The sequence below is a fragment of the Lissotriton helveticus genome, chromosome 2_1, assembly GCF_964261635.1.
Source record: "Lissotriton helveticus chromosome 2_1, aLisHel1.1, whole genome shotgun sequence".
Classification (NCBI taxonomy): domain Eukaryota; kingdom Metazoa; phylum Chordata; class Amphibia; order Caudata; family Salamandridae; genus Lissotriton; species Lissotriton helveticus.
This window is the reverse complement of record NC_136059.1, coordinates 186,006,505-186,025,081: the sequence shown is the minus strand read 5'-3', so window position 1 is coordinate 186,025,081 and position 18,577 is coordinate 186,006,505.

Here is an 18,577-nt window from a genome sequence, read left to right as displayed (position 1 = left end):
AATACTTGACCCAAGTCTTTCAGAAATAAGGCTCCAATGAACTAAAGTCTATGGGATGGAACCGCATGTGATTTCTTGAGGTTTCTATCCACAAGCAGTTTTAGACTACACGGCATGTTTCTTGGACATTCTTGAAGCTCTTAGAAAAAAAGGGTGAAGTGATTCATCGATCATTTAAGTAAGTAAACAATATTATTCCTCTAAAATACAATAACTCCACAAAAGGATGTACAACTATGGTACATACCCTTAGGGCTGAGGAGATGCCAAACAGGAGGATTGCAAATTGATAGTGTTGGTGTTGGACGGAGAATCTTAGAGAGCTTTGCAATTCTTGATGCATCAGGATGTGAAGATAAACATTCTTGAAGTCCAGAGTTGTGAGAAAGTCTTGCAGCAGAATCAATTGAAAGATGGACTGCAGGGTTACTATCTTGAACTTTAATGAGGGATGAAGAAATTCACATCCTTTAAATCTAGTACAGGATGATATTTGGCAGGTATTTTTTTGTACAAGGAAGAGAATTGGGTAATATTTTAGTCCACTCTTTCCCTGTGGCACTTTAATGAGCACAATGTTTTTTAGAAAGTCTTGTATCCCTTGAAGAAGAGCTTGCCGATGTTTGGATATCTCAAGGCCAGAATTCTTTAGAGAACATCTAGTGGAGCATTTGAAAACTTTGTCCTGTATCCGTGGTGCTCCACCTCTAATACCCAGGAATCCAAAAAATGGCTGTCCCAAATCTTTGCAAAGGATCTTAAATGACAGCTCACCAGAATGTCTTCTGAAAATAATCAGAACTTGTCAGAGGAGATTGATGTAGAAGGCTTAGAATTTAAACATGATTTTCCAACATTATGGCCCCACCAGTCAGGACCATTGTTTCGAAAACAATGGTTCTGGTTTCTAGGTGAAGAATATGGACCTAAAGCTCTTCTCGCTCCAAAGCCTCACCCTCTAAACTAAGGACAGACCGTGTCACTGTGTTTTAAATCCTATGCGGAATTTTTAATATCTCCTCTAGCTGAGGTCTGGATAGTTTCCTTATAGAGAAATGGATACACCTCAAAAGAGATTTCCGTGTGCAATCTGCCTTCCAAGATCTAATTCACAGCTGTCTGCCAGCATCAGTAGCTGCACCAAAAGCCATAGCATTAGTGCTCAGGGAATCAAAGGAAATATCTGAAAGGAACTGCACCTGGTGTTCCAGGATCGTCACGCCATCATTGGATCACTGACAGAATATCGAGGAGCAAAATATCGGCCTGTCAAAATATCGTGGAGAAAATGTAGAATGCCAGAATATCGACTTCCTATCTACAAACAGGTAACTACAAAAATATCGACTCCAAAATATCGATTGTAAAAAATATAGACAGTCAAAATATCGAATTTTTTAAGTGTCTTAAAAGTAATTTAAAATTAATATAATAATAAATATAATTAATTTAAACATACTTAAAATACTTAAATAAACTTAAAATTAATAAATAATTAGTGTAACTTAAAAAAATAATAATAATAATTTTAATACATATATATATTTATATATATATACATATTATTAACAAAACATATACAATATTGTTACCGTAGGATAGCGAGAGGGTTAAATTTACTATTACCACTCCAGTGAGTGCAACAGTAGGGAAAGCATTGGATAGCGTAGAGGTAAAAATGACTATTCCCACTCCAGAGAGTGCAACAGTAGGGAAAGCGTTGGATAGCGTAGGGGTAAAAATTACTATTCCCACTCCAGTGAGTGCAACAGTAAGGAAAGCGTTGGATAGTGTAGGGGTTTAAATTACTATTCCCACTCCAGTGAGTGCAACAGTAGGGAAAGCGTTGGATAGCGTAGGGGTAAAAATTACTATTCCCACTCCAGAGAGTGCAACAGTAGGGAAAGCGTTGGATACCGTAGGGATAAAAATTACTATTCCCACTCCAGTGAGTGCAACAGTAGGGAAAGCATTGGATAGCGTATGGGTAAAAATTACTATTCCCACTCCAGAGAGTGCAACAGTAGAGAAAGCGTTGGATAGCGTAGGGGTAAAACTTACTATTTCCACTCCAGTGAGTGCAATAGTAGGGAAAACGTTGCATAACATAGGGGTTTAAATTACTATTCCCACTCCAGTGAGTGCGACAGTAGGGAAAGCGTTGGATAGCGTAGGGGTAAAAATTACTATTCCCACTCCAGAGAGTGCAACAGTAGGGAAAGCGTTGGATAGCGTAGGGGTAAAATTTACTATTCCCACTCCAGAGAGTGCAACAGGAGGGAAAGCGTTGGATAGCGTAGGGGTAAAAATTACTATTTCCACTCCAGTGAGTGCAATAGCAGGGAAAATGTTGGATAGCGTAGGGGTTTAAATTACTATTCCCACTCCAGTTAGTGCAACAGTAGGGAAAGCGTTGGATAGCGTAGGGGTAAATAAATTACTATTCCCACTCCAGAGAGTGCTAAAGTAGGGAAAGCATTGGACAGTGGGAGGGTAAAAATTACTATTCCCACTCCAGTGAGTGCAACAGTAGGGAAAGCGTTGGATAGCATGGGGTAAAAATTACTATTCCCACTCCAGAGAGTGCAACAGTAGGGAAAGCGTTGGATAGCGTAGGGGTAAAAATTACTATTCCCACTCCAGTCAGTGCAACAGTAGGGAAAGCGTTGGGTAGCGTAGGGGTAAAAATTACTATTCCCACTCCAGAGAGTGCAACAGTAGGGAAAGCGTTGGATAGCGTAGGGGTAAAAATGACTATTTCCACTCCAGTGGGTGCAATAGTAGGGAAAGCGTTGGATAGCATAGGGGTTTAAATTACTATTCCCACTCCAGTGAGTGCAACAGTAGGGAAAGCGTTGGATAGCGTGGGGGTAAAAATTACTATTCCCACTCCAGAGAGTGCAACAGTAGGGAATGCATTGGTTAGTGGGAGGGTAAAAACTACTATTCCCACTCCAGTGAGTGCAACAGTAGGGAAAGTAAATACTTCATATATAAATAAAAATAACATAAATATTAATAACAATGACAAATTAATTTAAATAATTAACATTTTATATATATTAATTAATCAATTAAAAATACAAATAAAAATTAATTTTTATTAATAATTACCTAATAATACAAATTATTTACCAATTAACAATTTAAAAATAATTAAAAAATAGATCAAAAATAAACAAATTAAAAATGTAATTACTTACATCTAAATTACTTCCCACCCTATTCCTCTATAAACCCACAACCCACTACAGAAAATAAATTAATTACATTAACATAATTATCAATTAATCAATTATTTAAAATTAATTAACAATTATATTTTAATTAATTACCAATTAATAATTAATTAACAATTAATTCAAAATAAATACCAATAGATACATTAACATATTTAACTAATTATAGTTAAAATACTTCCCACACTATTCCCCTCTAAACCCACAACCTGCAAACAAAATGACTACAATTAACATATTTATCAAATAATCAATTTAAATTAATTACCAATTATATTTTAATTAATTACCAATTAATTAACAATTAATTCAAAATATATATATACCAATTAATAAATTAACATATTTAATTAATTATAATTAAATTACTTCCCACCCTATTCCCCTATAAACCCACAACCCGCTACAGAAAATAAATTACTAACATTAACATATTTATCAATTAATTAATTAAAAATAATTACCAATTATATTTTAATTATTACCAATTAATAATTGATTAACAATTAATTCAAAATAAATACCAATAAATAAAATAACATATTTAATTAATTATAATTAAATTACTTCCCACCCTATTCCCCTATAAACCCACAACCCGCTACAGAATTATATTACACAAAAATTTAAAATAATATTAACTTACTTACCTCAAATTCGATATTTTTGTTGTCTATATTCTGTCCATTCGATATTTTGTCCATTCTATATGTTTGATTCGATATTAATGCTTTTCTATTCGATATTATTACTATTCTATTCGATATTTTGGTAGTCTATATTCTGTCTAGTCGATATTACATCTATTCTATATTTTTTACTCGATATTATTTCTACTCGATATTTTGACTGTACACCGCCTTCATTACCTTGCCAAGAGCGATCTGCAAGGGCCTCGATGTCTCACAGAATGAATTAGATGTTGTGAGACGAATAGTTGTTAATGTGGATTGCAAAAGTAGAAGCAGAATATAATTGTTTAAAAGTCACCTCTGCCTTCTTATTCACAGGATATGAAGACACAGCATCATCTGAGATGATGGAGCCCTGGGATAAAAGGCACAGCATTAAATAGACCACTTTAACAATAAAACTCTTCAGTTTCTCCAATATGCTGGAAAATCTCCTACAGATCAGATTCTTTAATATATCCAACTCTCATATTTTCATCAGACTGATCAGAATCAGCTAAGTTCCAGGTTGTTTTGCAACAGAGTCTCTGGATAATCATGCTCTGGAGGACTGACATGCTTGATAAATCTGGAATGGAGATAATTGGTGCATCTACCAAATCATCAGGAGTAGGCTGGCTCCAAAGGGGAAACATCCATTACAACGCAGTCATTACATCGCACTGCTTTTACAACGCAGCTGTTACAACACAACTGCCTTTACATTGCATGCCATTACAACTCATGCCATTACAACGCATTATAAGGTAAGTAACAGAGATTTTTTAGTTTTAGGGTGGGTATGGGTGTTGAGGTAGATAGGAATAGTAATTTGTACCCCTACACTATCCAACATTTTCACTACTGTTGCACTAACTGGAGTGGGAATAGTAATTGTTACCCCCTACACTATCCAACACTTACCCTACTGTTGCCCTAAAAGTATTATGTGGTGTAATGGTTTACGTAGCAATGGTAGCGTTGTAATGGAATGCGTTGTAATGGTAGTTTTTAAAAAAGCGTTGTAATGGCAAGTGTTGTAAAATCATGCAATGTAATAGTATTTGCAATGTGAAAACCACGTTGTAAAAGCATGCGTTGTATTTGTTTGCATTGTAACGTCATATATTCGCTCCATAGTGATTCAGAGGGCCAAATTTATCAAGGTGTTGCATTGCCTTTGCATCATGCAGGGTAACGCAAGGACAATGCAACTCTTAAAGTCAGATTTGCCAAGCGGCGCAAAGCCACCTTGCGTGGCCCTGTGGTGCTTGGTAAATCCTAAGTACTAAAAGGCAGAGCAAGGCGCTGCCTTGCATTTCTCTGAGCCAGGGAGGCGTTCCATGGGTGGAGAGTGGGTGTTTCCACCCATCCACCCATGTGTTCAAAAGCGTTCCCAGATTTACCAATGCTGGTAGACCTGGGAATGCGTCAGAATGCCACGCCTTCCTAGGGGAGGCATAACAAGGAGAAATATCTTTATTTCCATTCATTGTCTTCTTCTTTCTACGTAGAAAGAGGAAAAAGACTCGGAATAGTTTTTGTGCAGGATGGTATCCCTTCCTGCACAAAAACAATTCTGCCTGCAACATAGCACCCTTGCACCATGGTGCAATCCTACAAGCTATACTCCCTTCAGTCCCTGAACACATCACAGGCCAACTATGACCTACACACAATTTAAAACGTTTAATTTAATTAAAAATTACACTTAATGAGGAATTCTTCTTGTTCTATGATAACCTAAACAATGATAGACAAATACTAATATTTTCTATAGCAGATCACTTACTAAAACAAAGCCATTGTCAAACCTGGATGATGGATGGGACCTTCAAAATGTGTCCAAACCTTTCACTCAGATATACACCATACACGGTGAATATCAAAACACAAATATCCCTTTTCTATATGACCTACCATCAAATAAACAAAGTAGTACTTACTACAAACTCCTAAACTACATTAGACATAAAACAAAAAATTAATACCCACAAAATGTAATCGTAGACATACGAACAAGCCAATATTCAAACCATTAAAAAGTATTACCCCCCCACATAGCCATACACAGCTGTTACTATCATTTCAATCAAAGCATATGGAGACACCTTCAACAATCTTTACTAAGGGCCTGATTATGAATTTGGCCGTGCGGGTCTGCCGCACCAATGGCCTGCACTACCAAACCCATGTACGCACCACCTACCAATTTATGACTTTTTTAGTCACAGGTGGGTGGTTCTTTGGCATTCCCACGGTGGTGCCTATGAAATGGGAACATCAAAGGCAGTACCTGGACGGCATGGACTGATGCAGTCCATGCAGTGGAGGTACTGAGGTGCAGGCACACAGGGAGGCACAAGACATGGCCCTCCGCATGCACCCCAGGGCTCTGACACAACAGAGGGCTCTGTAGGGCTACCTTTGTTTCCTCTCCACCATGAAAACTGTAGCCAAGCATATTGCGACCTCAAGACTGCCGCAGCCACGTCACTTAGAATCTGGTGGTTCGTGGACCACCAAACTCATAATCAGGCCCTAAGTGCAGAATATGCTACAAACAGTCAATTTACCTTTGAAATAAAAAAATGATAGCCCTGCAGTTTAATGATAGAAAGCCCTTTCTACCAACAAAACAAACACAAACTGAGTCTATTAATGGATTATTTTTAAGATACTTCAGTTGGCAGACTACATCACTCCGATCACATCACTCCGATCACATCACTCTATTGTGAAGCACTCTGACACCTTCGGGTAAAGTCCGTGCTATATAAAAACGCATAAATAAATAAATAAAACCCAAATTCCAAATACCATGGTGAAATGTCTATGACAGCACCTGGGCACAAGAAACCAGAACAAAGAACACAGTGGAAGCATGGCACAATGCCTGCCACTTCACACTAGTCAGAACCCAATCTACACTATGTAAATCTATAGAAGCATTACAAAAAGAGCAAAGCTACCAGCAACAAATGGAGCAATCTATTAGCCAAATTGCACACAACTAAGCAAACAAGCCAAAGAATGTACAGCATGCTACAATTTAAAGTCAAACTGTTCATAAACAACAAAGGATTAGATTATTTAGAAATGAGAGCTAAAACATATTATAAATTAAATACTAACCTACAAAACTCACTGGGACACCTCTCACTCAGAATTATATTTTCAAATGTATTACTTTGTAACAGTATTTAATTTCAAGGATTATATAAACATATTTGATTCAAAAACAAATCAGAGGTGTATTTGCTTTCTTCTCTCTCCAATATCACTATAAGCCAATATATTGCCATTGTGCCCATATACATTGAGATTACTTCATTAAGTGTCCACAGGAGCCTTTGTTTTTTGATAATACGTTTTTTACCCTGGTTCGGTGTGAGTAGGGTTCCCTTGTTCCTGTGCTACTAGTAAAAAAATGTTAAGTATAAATTAAATAAGAGTAAACAAAATATTCAATTATTTTATATGTAATGAAAAAGCTTATGTTAAGAATATGTATAGGAAAAAATAAATTAAATGTCAAAAAAAGGTTACATGCTGGAAAAAAATGAAGGAAATATACTACATACAATACTATATAAATATGATATACATTCAGCTCAGAACTCACAGAGATCAGCTGCGGAGTGCCCCAAGGATCTTGCTTGAGCCCCTCCCTTTTCAACATCTACATTGACCCCTTGGAGCCATCTTCGGATGCCATGGATTCAACATCGTCTCCTACGCCTATGACTCCCAGCTGATTCTCTCCCTCACAAATGTACCCACAGCTACCATGAGCAACTCCCACAATGGGATGAAGGCAGTCACCAACTGGATAAGGGACAGCTGTCTCAAGCTTAACCTAGACTAGACCAAAGTCCTCATGCTGGGCTCCACCCCCTCTGCCTAGGAAAACTCCTGGTAGCCTGCAGCGCTCGTAACCCCCCCCTCACACCCAAGGATCATTCACGAAACCTCAGCATCATGGCATCATCCTGGACTCCTCACTCTCAATAAATGGCCGTATCAATGCCATTTGTTCCTCCTGCTTACACATGCTTTGTCTGCTTTGTAAGATCTTCAAGTGGATCCCACCGAGTCCATGTAAACAGTCACCCATGCTCTTGTCAGCAGCAGACTTGACTACGGCAATGCTCTCGAAGTCGGCACCACCCAGAAAGCCTAAAAGAAACTATAAAACATCCAAAACGCTTCTGCTAGACTCATCCTTAACATTCCACGCCGCAGCTACATCACCGGCCACCTGAGAGACCTTCACTGGCTACCCACCAACAAAAGAATTACCTTCATGCTCCTCACGAATGCATACAAAGCCCTCCACAACGCCGGACCTGCATACCTCAACCACTACCTCTCCTTCTACACTCCCACCAGACATTTCCGCTCTGCCCAACATACCGTGGCCACCATCCCACGGATCCGCAAGACCACGGCTGGACGAAGATCCTTCTCCTATCTCGCTGCGAAGACCTGCAAATCCCTGCCTCAGCACATCAGGCAATCACCATCACTGCCGCAATTCAGGAGGGCCCTCAAGACCTGGCTGTTCAACGGAACGGCAGATCCAACCCTCCCCCTCCTCACTGGTGAGTAGCAGCGCTTTATAAGAAACTTGATTGAATATACATTGTTTACTTAATAATAAAATTGTATACAAACTGTTGTATTTATCAATTGTTAAATGTTTTTAACTAGAAATATATATGTTTAAAAATGTAGACAAATACATTAAATAAACTATGAGAATTAAATACAACATTGAAAAACGAGTTGCATGTCTTTATGATTTGAAAATATGTAAATACGAATGTTATAGATTAAAAATATACTAATTTATTAATTATCCCTCTAAACAACAATGATACTAACTAAATGACATAAACTACCCCTACTGCATGGCAATACAATTTAACAAAGGTATTTCACGCTAAAATGGCTAAATGAAATATTCACATTCCAGCATAAACCATTTTGAAGAAAGTGTTGAACACTAAAGGGGTGACATTCACTAGTTACTATTCCCACTCAAATCTGTACCAATCTGGGGAAGGTGATGGGTATTAAAGGGTTGACATTTAATTTTCCCACTCCATTTCAAAACAATTTTGGGAAGGTGTCGGGCAGTAAAGGGGTGACACATATTAATCCAACTCCAATCTAAACCAATCTGGGGAAGGTGTTGGACACTTAAGGGGTAACACTTATGTATTTTATATTAAACATTAACATATAAAATATGCTTAGCACTACTAATAATTAATATATTTTTATTACTATGCATCAATATTCCTAAACTTTGAAACATAACATAGAAAAATTCATAATCCAAAAATGAAAATCATAACAGTAAAAAACTATATAAAACTCATTTTCAAATTAAATATAAAAATATTCGTTTCATTAAAATGAATACATTTCAGATTATGCATTCACAAAAACAGAACCAATTCTAATAATAAACATAATAACAATGTAATTAATAAAATATTGTTTAATAAATATTTAATAAATAAACGATGGCATATAAATATACATGATAATTTAAATGTATATATGATGAACAATACATATTTATTTAACGTCCAACATTTTATTTACATTATAATTAGCAACATTGCAAACAAAATCATTTTAATGTCTAAACAAATTGACTTTATAAAATATGAAATGTACATTTTGTATAAAATATAATTTACAAACAGTTTACATTATTTATTTTAAATTTGATGCATTTAATTTGTTATCAACATTTCTATCATTTAAATAATTATTTTAATAAAATATTGTTTTTAACACTTTATGAAATGTATATATACATTCAAAATAAGTATTAATAGAAAACTAACAATGTTACTAAATTAATTTATACATTTTACAATATTAATTTGCATACCATTAAAATAATGAGCATTACATTTAAATGAAAATGTATACTTTTTGTTGGGTTTTTATCCAGTAAAAACCCAACATACTGCTACTAAAAAAAAATTATAAGTACATTAATATTACTACCCATTAATGCATTCAAAATAACACAAACAAAATTCTTACAGCAATATTATCTAAATCAATAGTTTTACACCAATAGTAAAAACAACACTTAAAACAATATTCTTGCCTTAGATATTCCTGTTGACGATATTTATGACATATCAACATTCTTGCCACAATATTTTTGTAGCATATTTTCTATTTGATATTTTGTCCAAATACCAGTTTTAAGAGACATCAGTAAAGTGTCTGTGGACGCTCATTCTACCTGCATGCCAGAGCCTAACTCCCGCCCCGTCTGTCCCAAGACATCCTTTTGTGTCTTTTTTCCTATTGCCTAGTTATCGCTTATGTGGTTTTTAGCTAGGCCGATGCAAGTGGAAGATCTTGACGACTGATGACGAATGTTGTCTGTCTAATTCGATACTAGAAACTCACATTGCCTGGTTATCTCTAACACTGGGGCATATTGACAAAGGCTTTATCTCCGCTTTTTTGGCTTTAAAAGCCAAAGAAGCGGAGATAAAAATATCACCCTATCAACAACAGGGTGCTAACATGCAAAATCACATGTTGCACCCTTTTTCACTACGCTTTCCTCCTGAACAGGCTAACTGCTAGCACCATCAGGTTACAAGAGCCCCTATAGCCTGTCATTCTGAGGTCTTTCCCCCCAATAAAATGCACCATGACACGCATGACCGCCCTGCTGAGCACAAAACAACCGTAGCACCATAGAGGGCGCAGAGCTCAAACTCTTCTTCATAGTGCAGAATCCCATGGGCGCTTCATGCAGTCGATCAAAGTCATTCAAAGAGTTTTGTGTTATTTGTTAAAATAATAAGAAAAGAAAGAAAGAGCACTGCAGGGCTCAGAAGATGAACCGCGTGACCACTGTATTGACCATTTCTGCTGTAAACCACACTTCAGCTTGAGCCGGCTGAACATTGAGTGTCTTCAAGTTTGCGGGAAAGTAATGACTCGACTGAGCACCTGCTGCATTTAGGACACAGGCAGCAATGGCAGTAATCTTTAAAGCCAAGAAGGTGTCAGAAAGAGCCTTGGCATCAGGGTCTGCAGACGTCGCGTGAAGGCATCATTAGTAATGACATACTTCTGCGTATAGTCGATTGATCGTATACCAGGGAGGTTGCGGGTACTTCAATAAATCAATATCATCCAGAAGTTTTACAGATGCTTTCTACGAAGCTATGAGTAATACAATCAGGCTAACTTTATTGCAGACTAGCAGCCTGCCCCAGCGTTGCCTGGGGCAGAAAGGGGTTGGGGGCAGTACACCCGCTCCCGCCCCGACCCCCTCCCGCACCGACTCCCTCCCGCCCCGACTCACTCGCGCCCCCCTCCCGCCCTGACTCACTCCCGCCCCCCTCCCGCCCCGACTCACTCGCGCCCCCCTCCCGCCCCGACTCACTTGCGCCCCCCTCCCGCCCGACTCACTCGCGCTCTGACATTTTCATTTACTGCTGCCTCCTTCTTGCCTCCCCCTGCATCACACAGTCTCACTTTCCCTTTCCTTACCTGTGCCGCCGCTCCTCTCTGCACAGCCGCTCGTCACTGCACCGCCCTCCTCCTTTGTCGTCATCACACACGTCGCGTCGCGGCCAGCGCTAGGTCCTGGCCGGTGCTACTTTCAGGGGACTACTTTGTTTACAAACGTAATTTTTTTTATTTACTTTTTTTTTAAATTTATATAGCCTATGTCCATCTACACACCCTGACATTTTCATAGATGTATTGGGTGTGTAGATTGGCGCGGTGGTTCCCGAGTTTACCTGGCCAAAAGGTGCAAGTTCTCTCTTTATAATAGTAGTATAGATTAGCATAGTTGCTTACAAATTTTGCACTCGTAGGCACCTCCATATTTGCCACTTTTCACAACTTCCACAAGAGCACAAACGTGCTTGGTCTGTGGTGATTCCTTTAAGCGTCCCTTTCCAGTGAGGTATTCCACTGCCAGGCCCAGGAAACAAGTGTGAATTATTTATGCTGTTTTAAGTATGGGCACTGAGGCTATATTTACAGCTGGATCCTGTGGTACATACCCAGCTGTGGAGTGGCACATTGTACAACTTTCAGTCAATGGCACTAAGCATTCTGGGATTTGCGTGCTTCTATTTATAAAGCAAAACTACAAGTCGAGATATACTTAGTTCTGGTTGAAAACCACTCCTGGATGAAACCCCCCCTCACGTCTTGGGACAGGTTGGCAGCAATGTAGATGTTGTTTCAGTGTTTGTCTCTTGCTGGCCGCCATTAAGAGCTGTGGTTTGCTCAACATGTAGGAGTTTTTGTGCATTTGTGCATGAGTAGGCCTCGTGCTGAGCACCTAGTCAAGGGCCCCTATTAGGATGTCGGGCGGATCGCCACCGACACCCTTCCCCGCCCGCCACCCATTTACCCCCTGCCATATTACTATGGCGGGGCGGACGGAAAGACCGTCCGCCGCTTTTCCGCCCAGTCAAGGAGAGACGGGCAGAAAAGGGTTGATGGAATAGGTGAACTTCCAAAAACTAGTTGGTCACCCACATGGCAAACTCACAGTTCGCCTGCTTTATATGGGCAGGACCCACCATGTTTCCAAGGGCAGAGCCTCTGCTGGCTCACTCCAAGAACCCTGTTTCTGGGAATCCCTCCTCTATTGGGCGGCTCGAGTTAGCGCCTTCCAAAACATTATTTTTCTGCAAAGCTTGACGGTCACAGGGAAGAAAAATCAGCAGCAGCTTTCATGCTGGGGGAGAAAACTCTCTGCATGTCAAGGCAATTGATTTTCTTGCATTTCAGAATAAACAAATGCATTGGGGCATAGTTTCAGAAATACAAAAATACGGTGCAATTGCATAGCAGAGGACCAGCATCAAATCTATGGAGCTCCTACCTCATTCACTGAAACACTTTTAGCAAGACGCAGACATCTCTTAATTCAGTGGATGGTCTTGCCCCGTGGCGGTACAGGCAGGGTCTCTCCATCACTTGAGGATTTGGAGCCGTCCAACGGACTCCTGTGGACCTCCTTAGAGTGATAACTACGACAGCGCTCCCTAAAGGTAAGCATGGTAGATGGCCTTGGGTTAGTTCAAAACCTGATTACCAACTACATCAGGCAAGTGCAAGGACATACTGCAGCTTCTTTAAATTCACCAACACTCTGAATGTTGTCCTCGTGCCAGGTGCAAGGCTTCCCTTTAAAAATGTAAAGCAACATAGCAATGAAATATCAGGGGGTTTATTTAGGAAGAAATACAATTGGTGGGAACAATTAACTACCAACAGTAAACAGCTAACTGGAGGTAAGGGAGAGACTTGCCCCATAAAAACAAAAAAAGGACTCATCTGCATCAGCTCTTCAGTCTAGGCCATTCTGTTTACTGGCCACTGGGCAATTACATTGAATTTCAGACTCTAATTCAGCTGTGGGGCTGCAGGTTTATTGCAACCCTTTCTTGGAACTTTGGTTTTTCGATCAGACAAATTCTGCAGTTACAGAGCAGAAATGGCAGGGTAATATTTGAGACGGAAAAGTCCACTGCATGGCTCTGGAAAGCATTCACTGCTCGTTGTTAGACTGCAAGGAGAGTCATAATATATCTCTGAAGGTTTTAGGTTTTTGCCTCTGTGAACACAGCAATCACACATGCTCATTGAGTCTCCCATGAAATGGATTCAGAGCTCTCAGAGTGTGAATTTTTGATCTGAAGGGGGACATAGAGTGCATATCGTCTTTAGAGTGTCCTCTTACTGGGCTGAAAGAGGCTTACAGTGGGGACATAGGTGCCAAGTTTCCCAGGTCCAGGCGTGATGTCCAGGCCAAGTTTTTTCTTTGACATCTGGGTCTTTTAGACCTGTTTTATAATGAAATAAACAAGATTACAAGTCCCAGAAAAACATTGACTGGAGCAGCACATCACGCATGGACCAGGTACATTTGACAGTGATGTAGGGACAGCATTACTTCTAGCACAAGGGACAGGATTCATGTATTTGTGGATGTCTACCCCAAAGGCAGGCTCTTCCCCAGTCATGTTAACTGGAGCTGGTCTCTGGTAGATTCTGAGCAGATTTTCTTTTGTTTCGCTTGGAAGTGACCACTGTGTGATTCAAACTCCTTCTCCAAGAAGTGTCACTCAAGTCGAGGTACAGCTGCTCAGGGGTGGTGAGGACCTGCTTCCTTTTGTAGTTTAACCTCTTGTCCCCTGTCAGCACACGCACAGCTAGATTCTCTCTTTACATCACATTTGTGCGACTAAGGAAGCAGGTGCACCAGCCTGGAGCTAATACACACAACACAAGAGCAGTCTGGGACCTGATTGGTTGAGTTCCTGTCCCCATACAAGCACTGATCATGTGGGTGCATGCAGGATCTGGTCGGAATGGGCTTCCACAAACTGAACAAAGCAGAGAACTGAGTGGTCATGTCAGGAATAAACACTTATGACTGCTCGCCGACGGAGACTGAACTTCTCCTATCATAGAAGTCGGGACATTTCTGAATGGATGGGATATTTGACAGATATTTGACGTATTGATGTGCTGCGGTGAAATCTATAAGTTTTACAGATGGGATGCTGAGTACAACTTTATCTATTAAAGAGAGCTCACAATCGGCAAACTCAGGCCTATTACTTGTTTTAGAGGCAATACTAATGAGAATTGTTTTGCACTACGCCTCTGGTGAACCTCAGTCACGAAGAAATTGACGTCTGCCTGTGACCTACATTATATAGCCATCTACTTATTTCGCTCTGGACTATCGTACCCGGCCCCCTTGCTTATTTGTCCATTTGGATATGACATTTTGAAGTTTGATCACACTTCATACAAAGCCTTGAAAAAGTCGCGAATGGCGACGAAACACGTGTCGGCTGTAGCTGTACCAATGTTGTAACCATAGAACAACTGTTACGAAGACTGTTTGCTGAACAGAACTTACTTCATGATTTTTGTATTAAAATAATTTTGTTGGTTGGGCTCAATCAGCTGTTTACTTACCCAGTGCTGTCCTCTGTCTTTGTTTTGAAAATGTCAGGAATCAATACTGCTCAGGTGCTCTGCTCTTGCCACCAACCTTTGATTGCCGCCCATCTTTTCAGGTTATGTACAAACCCTAAAACAAGAGCTGAACACCACCTATTGGTTCCAGCGGAGTTGCTGGACTGCATTCCCCTGAAGAGCACCTTATGGTTTGCCAGCCTAGCTGTCTGGTGACTCTGGATGAGACCCTCGGAACTGAAAGTTGCTGAAAGGTGGATAACTCCGTGCTGAAGGAGGAGGCCAATTACTGTGGAGGGAGCACTAGACATGTACCCCTGCAAAAGGAATATTTGTCCAGAAGAGAAGATTATAATCCAGAGGGTTGCTGTCAGAGGATGCTGAACAGAGGGACTAAGGAACCATCTGTTCATCCTCGCTGCAAGGACCAGGTGGATTATCTACCCTTCAAAAAACACCGGTGCACCCCCCTCTGTCCCTGAAACTCCAGTGTGTACCCCAGATTGGATGTTGAGCTTCCTTGGCCCTCATCCCTACTCTGGTCATGTTTGACGGGGTTGCCAGTGAGGCTACAAACTTTCAGGTCCGATCAAATACAAAATACACCTTTGCTATATTTGTCTCTATGCACCATACCTTAAATACATAATGACCCCAGCAGTAGCCACGCTATATCTCTTCTTTGTCTCAATAAGTAACAAATCACTCTTACCATATGAATAATGACTCATTGTCTCTCTGTACCATCTTCACAATATAATGATAAAACAGAAAAAATGGCTGATCAGGATAATTTCAATGAAAAATCTGGACCCACGCAGCCAATGTGTACTGCGTAGCCGAAAGTTTTATATTACAAAAGCATTTATTTTCATTTGCAATCGAATTTCGGTAATTGCTCAATTGGTTTGAAATGCCATTTTGTGTATCAAGTCTTTTGTTGGTGTCGAGAAATTTTGAGAAACCTTGAGTGTCTACCTTAAATGTTTGTATATTTGTATATATTGCACACACAATTGTATGTTTTTGAACTGACTGTCTTGACAGAGTTTTGCTTTGATGTCATCTTTTGAGCAATTAACGAAGTCTGTAGACCAGCTAGCTCACAGTGCCACTATGAGCCCCTCTTACCAAGGAGCAAATAGTGTCTGGTAACTATCGAACATGACAACCCCGACTCCTCAGGGATCGTGCAAACAGTACAGTACTTTTAGTTCATTCACTCGTGCTTACTTTGTCTCAAAGAGATGCACAGAATAAAGTGTCGGGTTCGTTTTCAATAAGTATATATGAACCAATGTCAGTCGAGTATAAAATATGTGGGCTGCAACAACCATTTGACATAAACAGATATATACTGTTATGAGCACTAATAGAGTAAAGAAAAGGTAGAATTCTACCGTAGTGCTAAAACAATGAATATATGCAGGCATAGAGATACATAACAGTTAATGTTAATGTTAGATTATATTTATATTACCAAAGGTCTCTAGGCGCTAGTAGCGTGGACCCTGATCCGGGGTCCCTTGGTAGCCAGCACATGATAGGTGGATTTTGCCGAATGCCTCAGTAAACAGGGTGGTTTTGGTTTTGAGTTTCTTCCTAAACGTGAGTAGTGTGGTTTCCCTGCATAAATTATCAGGAAGCTTGTTCCAGAACTGGGGAATCACAGTAAAAATGTGTACTCCTACTTTGCAAACCCTAACTAGATGTACCTAAATATACTTAGCATGTAATGTAGGTGTATAGCCAAGAATCCCCTTAGGATAGAGCCAACCCCATTACCTGTTGTGGGAGAGCAGAAGACCCCGTCTTGGTCTCGAGATGGACACCCCGCAAGGGATGTCAGACCGCTGCGTGCTGGAGTGTCTGCGCGCAGGAACTTCAGCGGTTCACGTCACCGTATCAGCATGGAAGTCTTTCTCCTCCGGTTTGCCCAGCGAAGATATTGTGCTGATATATACACCTGAAAGGTACCCTCAGGGGTTTAACCTAGAAGTGTACTATGGGCATGTCGGACAAGGATGACAATAGAGGTGACTCTTATACAGAGTTAATATGCAGAAGATGGCAATCCTGCTGTGATACTGAGAATTCTCATGCATAATACATGAGGCTAGTTTTCGGAGAAAACCACACGACAGTCATGTAGCACCTAACTGGGTAAAAGGTCAGCATCAGACCCGTTATGTAGAACAATGGTAGGACAGATGTAGGTAAAAGGTTGTGTAACTACCTAGGCCTAAATTGGGGTATATTGGGGTTCATAACACCCACTTCTCATCCGCCTGGACCACATAATACTAAATGCTAAAAAAAGACTGTTTTGAAAGCATAAAAAACTTGCTACATTATAAGTTTTAAAAATATCTAAAAGCATAGTATGTGTAAAAAAAGTGACGAGTTGGTAGAAAAGCTCTATAAGTCCTCTAAAATGTCAATATACTGTCAGACCAACTGAGCACGCCGAAAGCCATAGTGCTCAGTGAGAGTAGAAGAGGAAAAATAAAACAAGAATGGTGTTTTCGAATATCAGTTTTAGTTGTTTTCAAAAAAGCCAAATCGTTCCCAACACACGGAGAAGCAAATGTTTATGTGTCCTGTGCGCGAGACGCAACATCACTCTTGGCTGTCTTCGCAGATGACGGTCCCTGCAACACCTCTTGGATCAGGACAATGATGCACAGGTGATCTTCTATGGTTCACACAGCCGTTGCTGAGGAATCTTTTGATGCCTGTAAGCCTGGTATAGAGCTGGTGTTTATTCCAACAGGAGCTGAAACATCACCTGGTGGCTTTAAGAATGCCGAAATCGGAGGAGGAGCTTCGTGCGCAACCGAGATGTCCGCGTGAGCACAGGGCTCCCGAGACCTTCGCCACCTCCCGCATCTATCCTGAACATTATCCTGATTATGACGATGGGTTAATGAAGACGCAACCCAGCTGATATAATAGCTGCTTTCAGAAATCGATTTGGACTCCGAAAACCGTAACTACGGCACTTCGAACTTTTGTGGCCTGCTCCATGGCACTGCCCGGGGCTCGAGTCAATGTGATGCCCAAGTAGTAATTGAACAACAACGGCCTACGGGGCCCTGCTCACAACCCCGGAGTTAACTTTCGGTTTCGTTTTTGGCTCCTCGGCCCTCTCCTGCCTCGAGACCGCTCTGGCAACCCGGGATGCAATCTGACCCCGCAACTCCACTGTTTGATTGCCATTGAGTGTCTCTGGTCGTGTGACATCGTGTAGTGACTTGTTTTTTTTGGTGATCCCAGTGGGTGAATCGAGAGGAGCCATTTTTACCAGGTCTCGAAGGCCCCTTTGGGGCGCAACACCCAATATGGCGGGCAAACCCGAAAGCGAGAAACGGAAGACCAAGACCGTTCACCGGGGGGGTGCTATTCAATCGAATATCATGGATCGTTACACTCATCCTAAGGGGTCCCCCGGTGGTACGAGTAGGTCCCTGGGAGATGCGGGTGACGACTCAACCCTGCATGATGTCATGGGCGCCATTGCTAGTATGAAGACCTCTCTCGGCCAACAATATGAGGCTCTGGCCCAAAAACTTGACACTGTGGCAATCGATGTCAACTTGATCAGGGCGGACTTATCAAAGACTAACGAAAAAGTCAAATCCTTAGATTTAA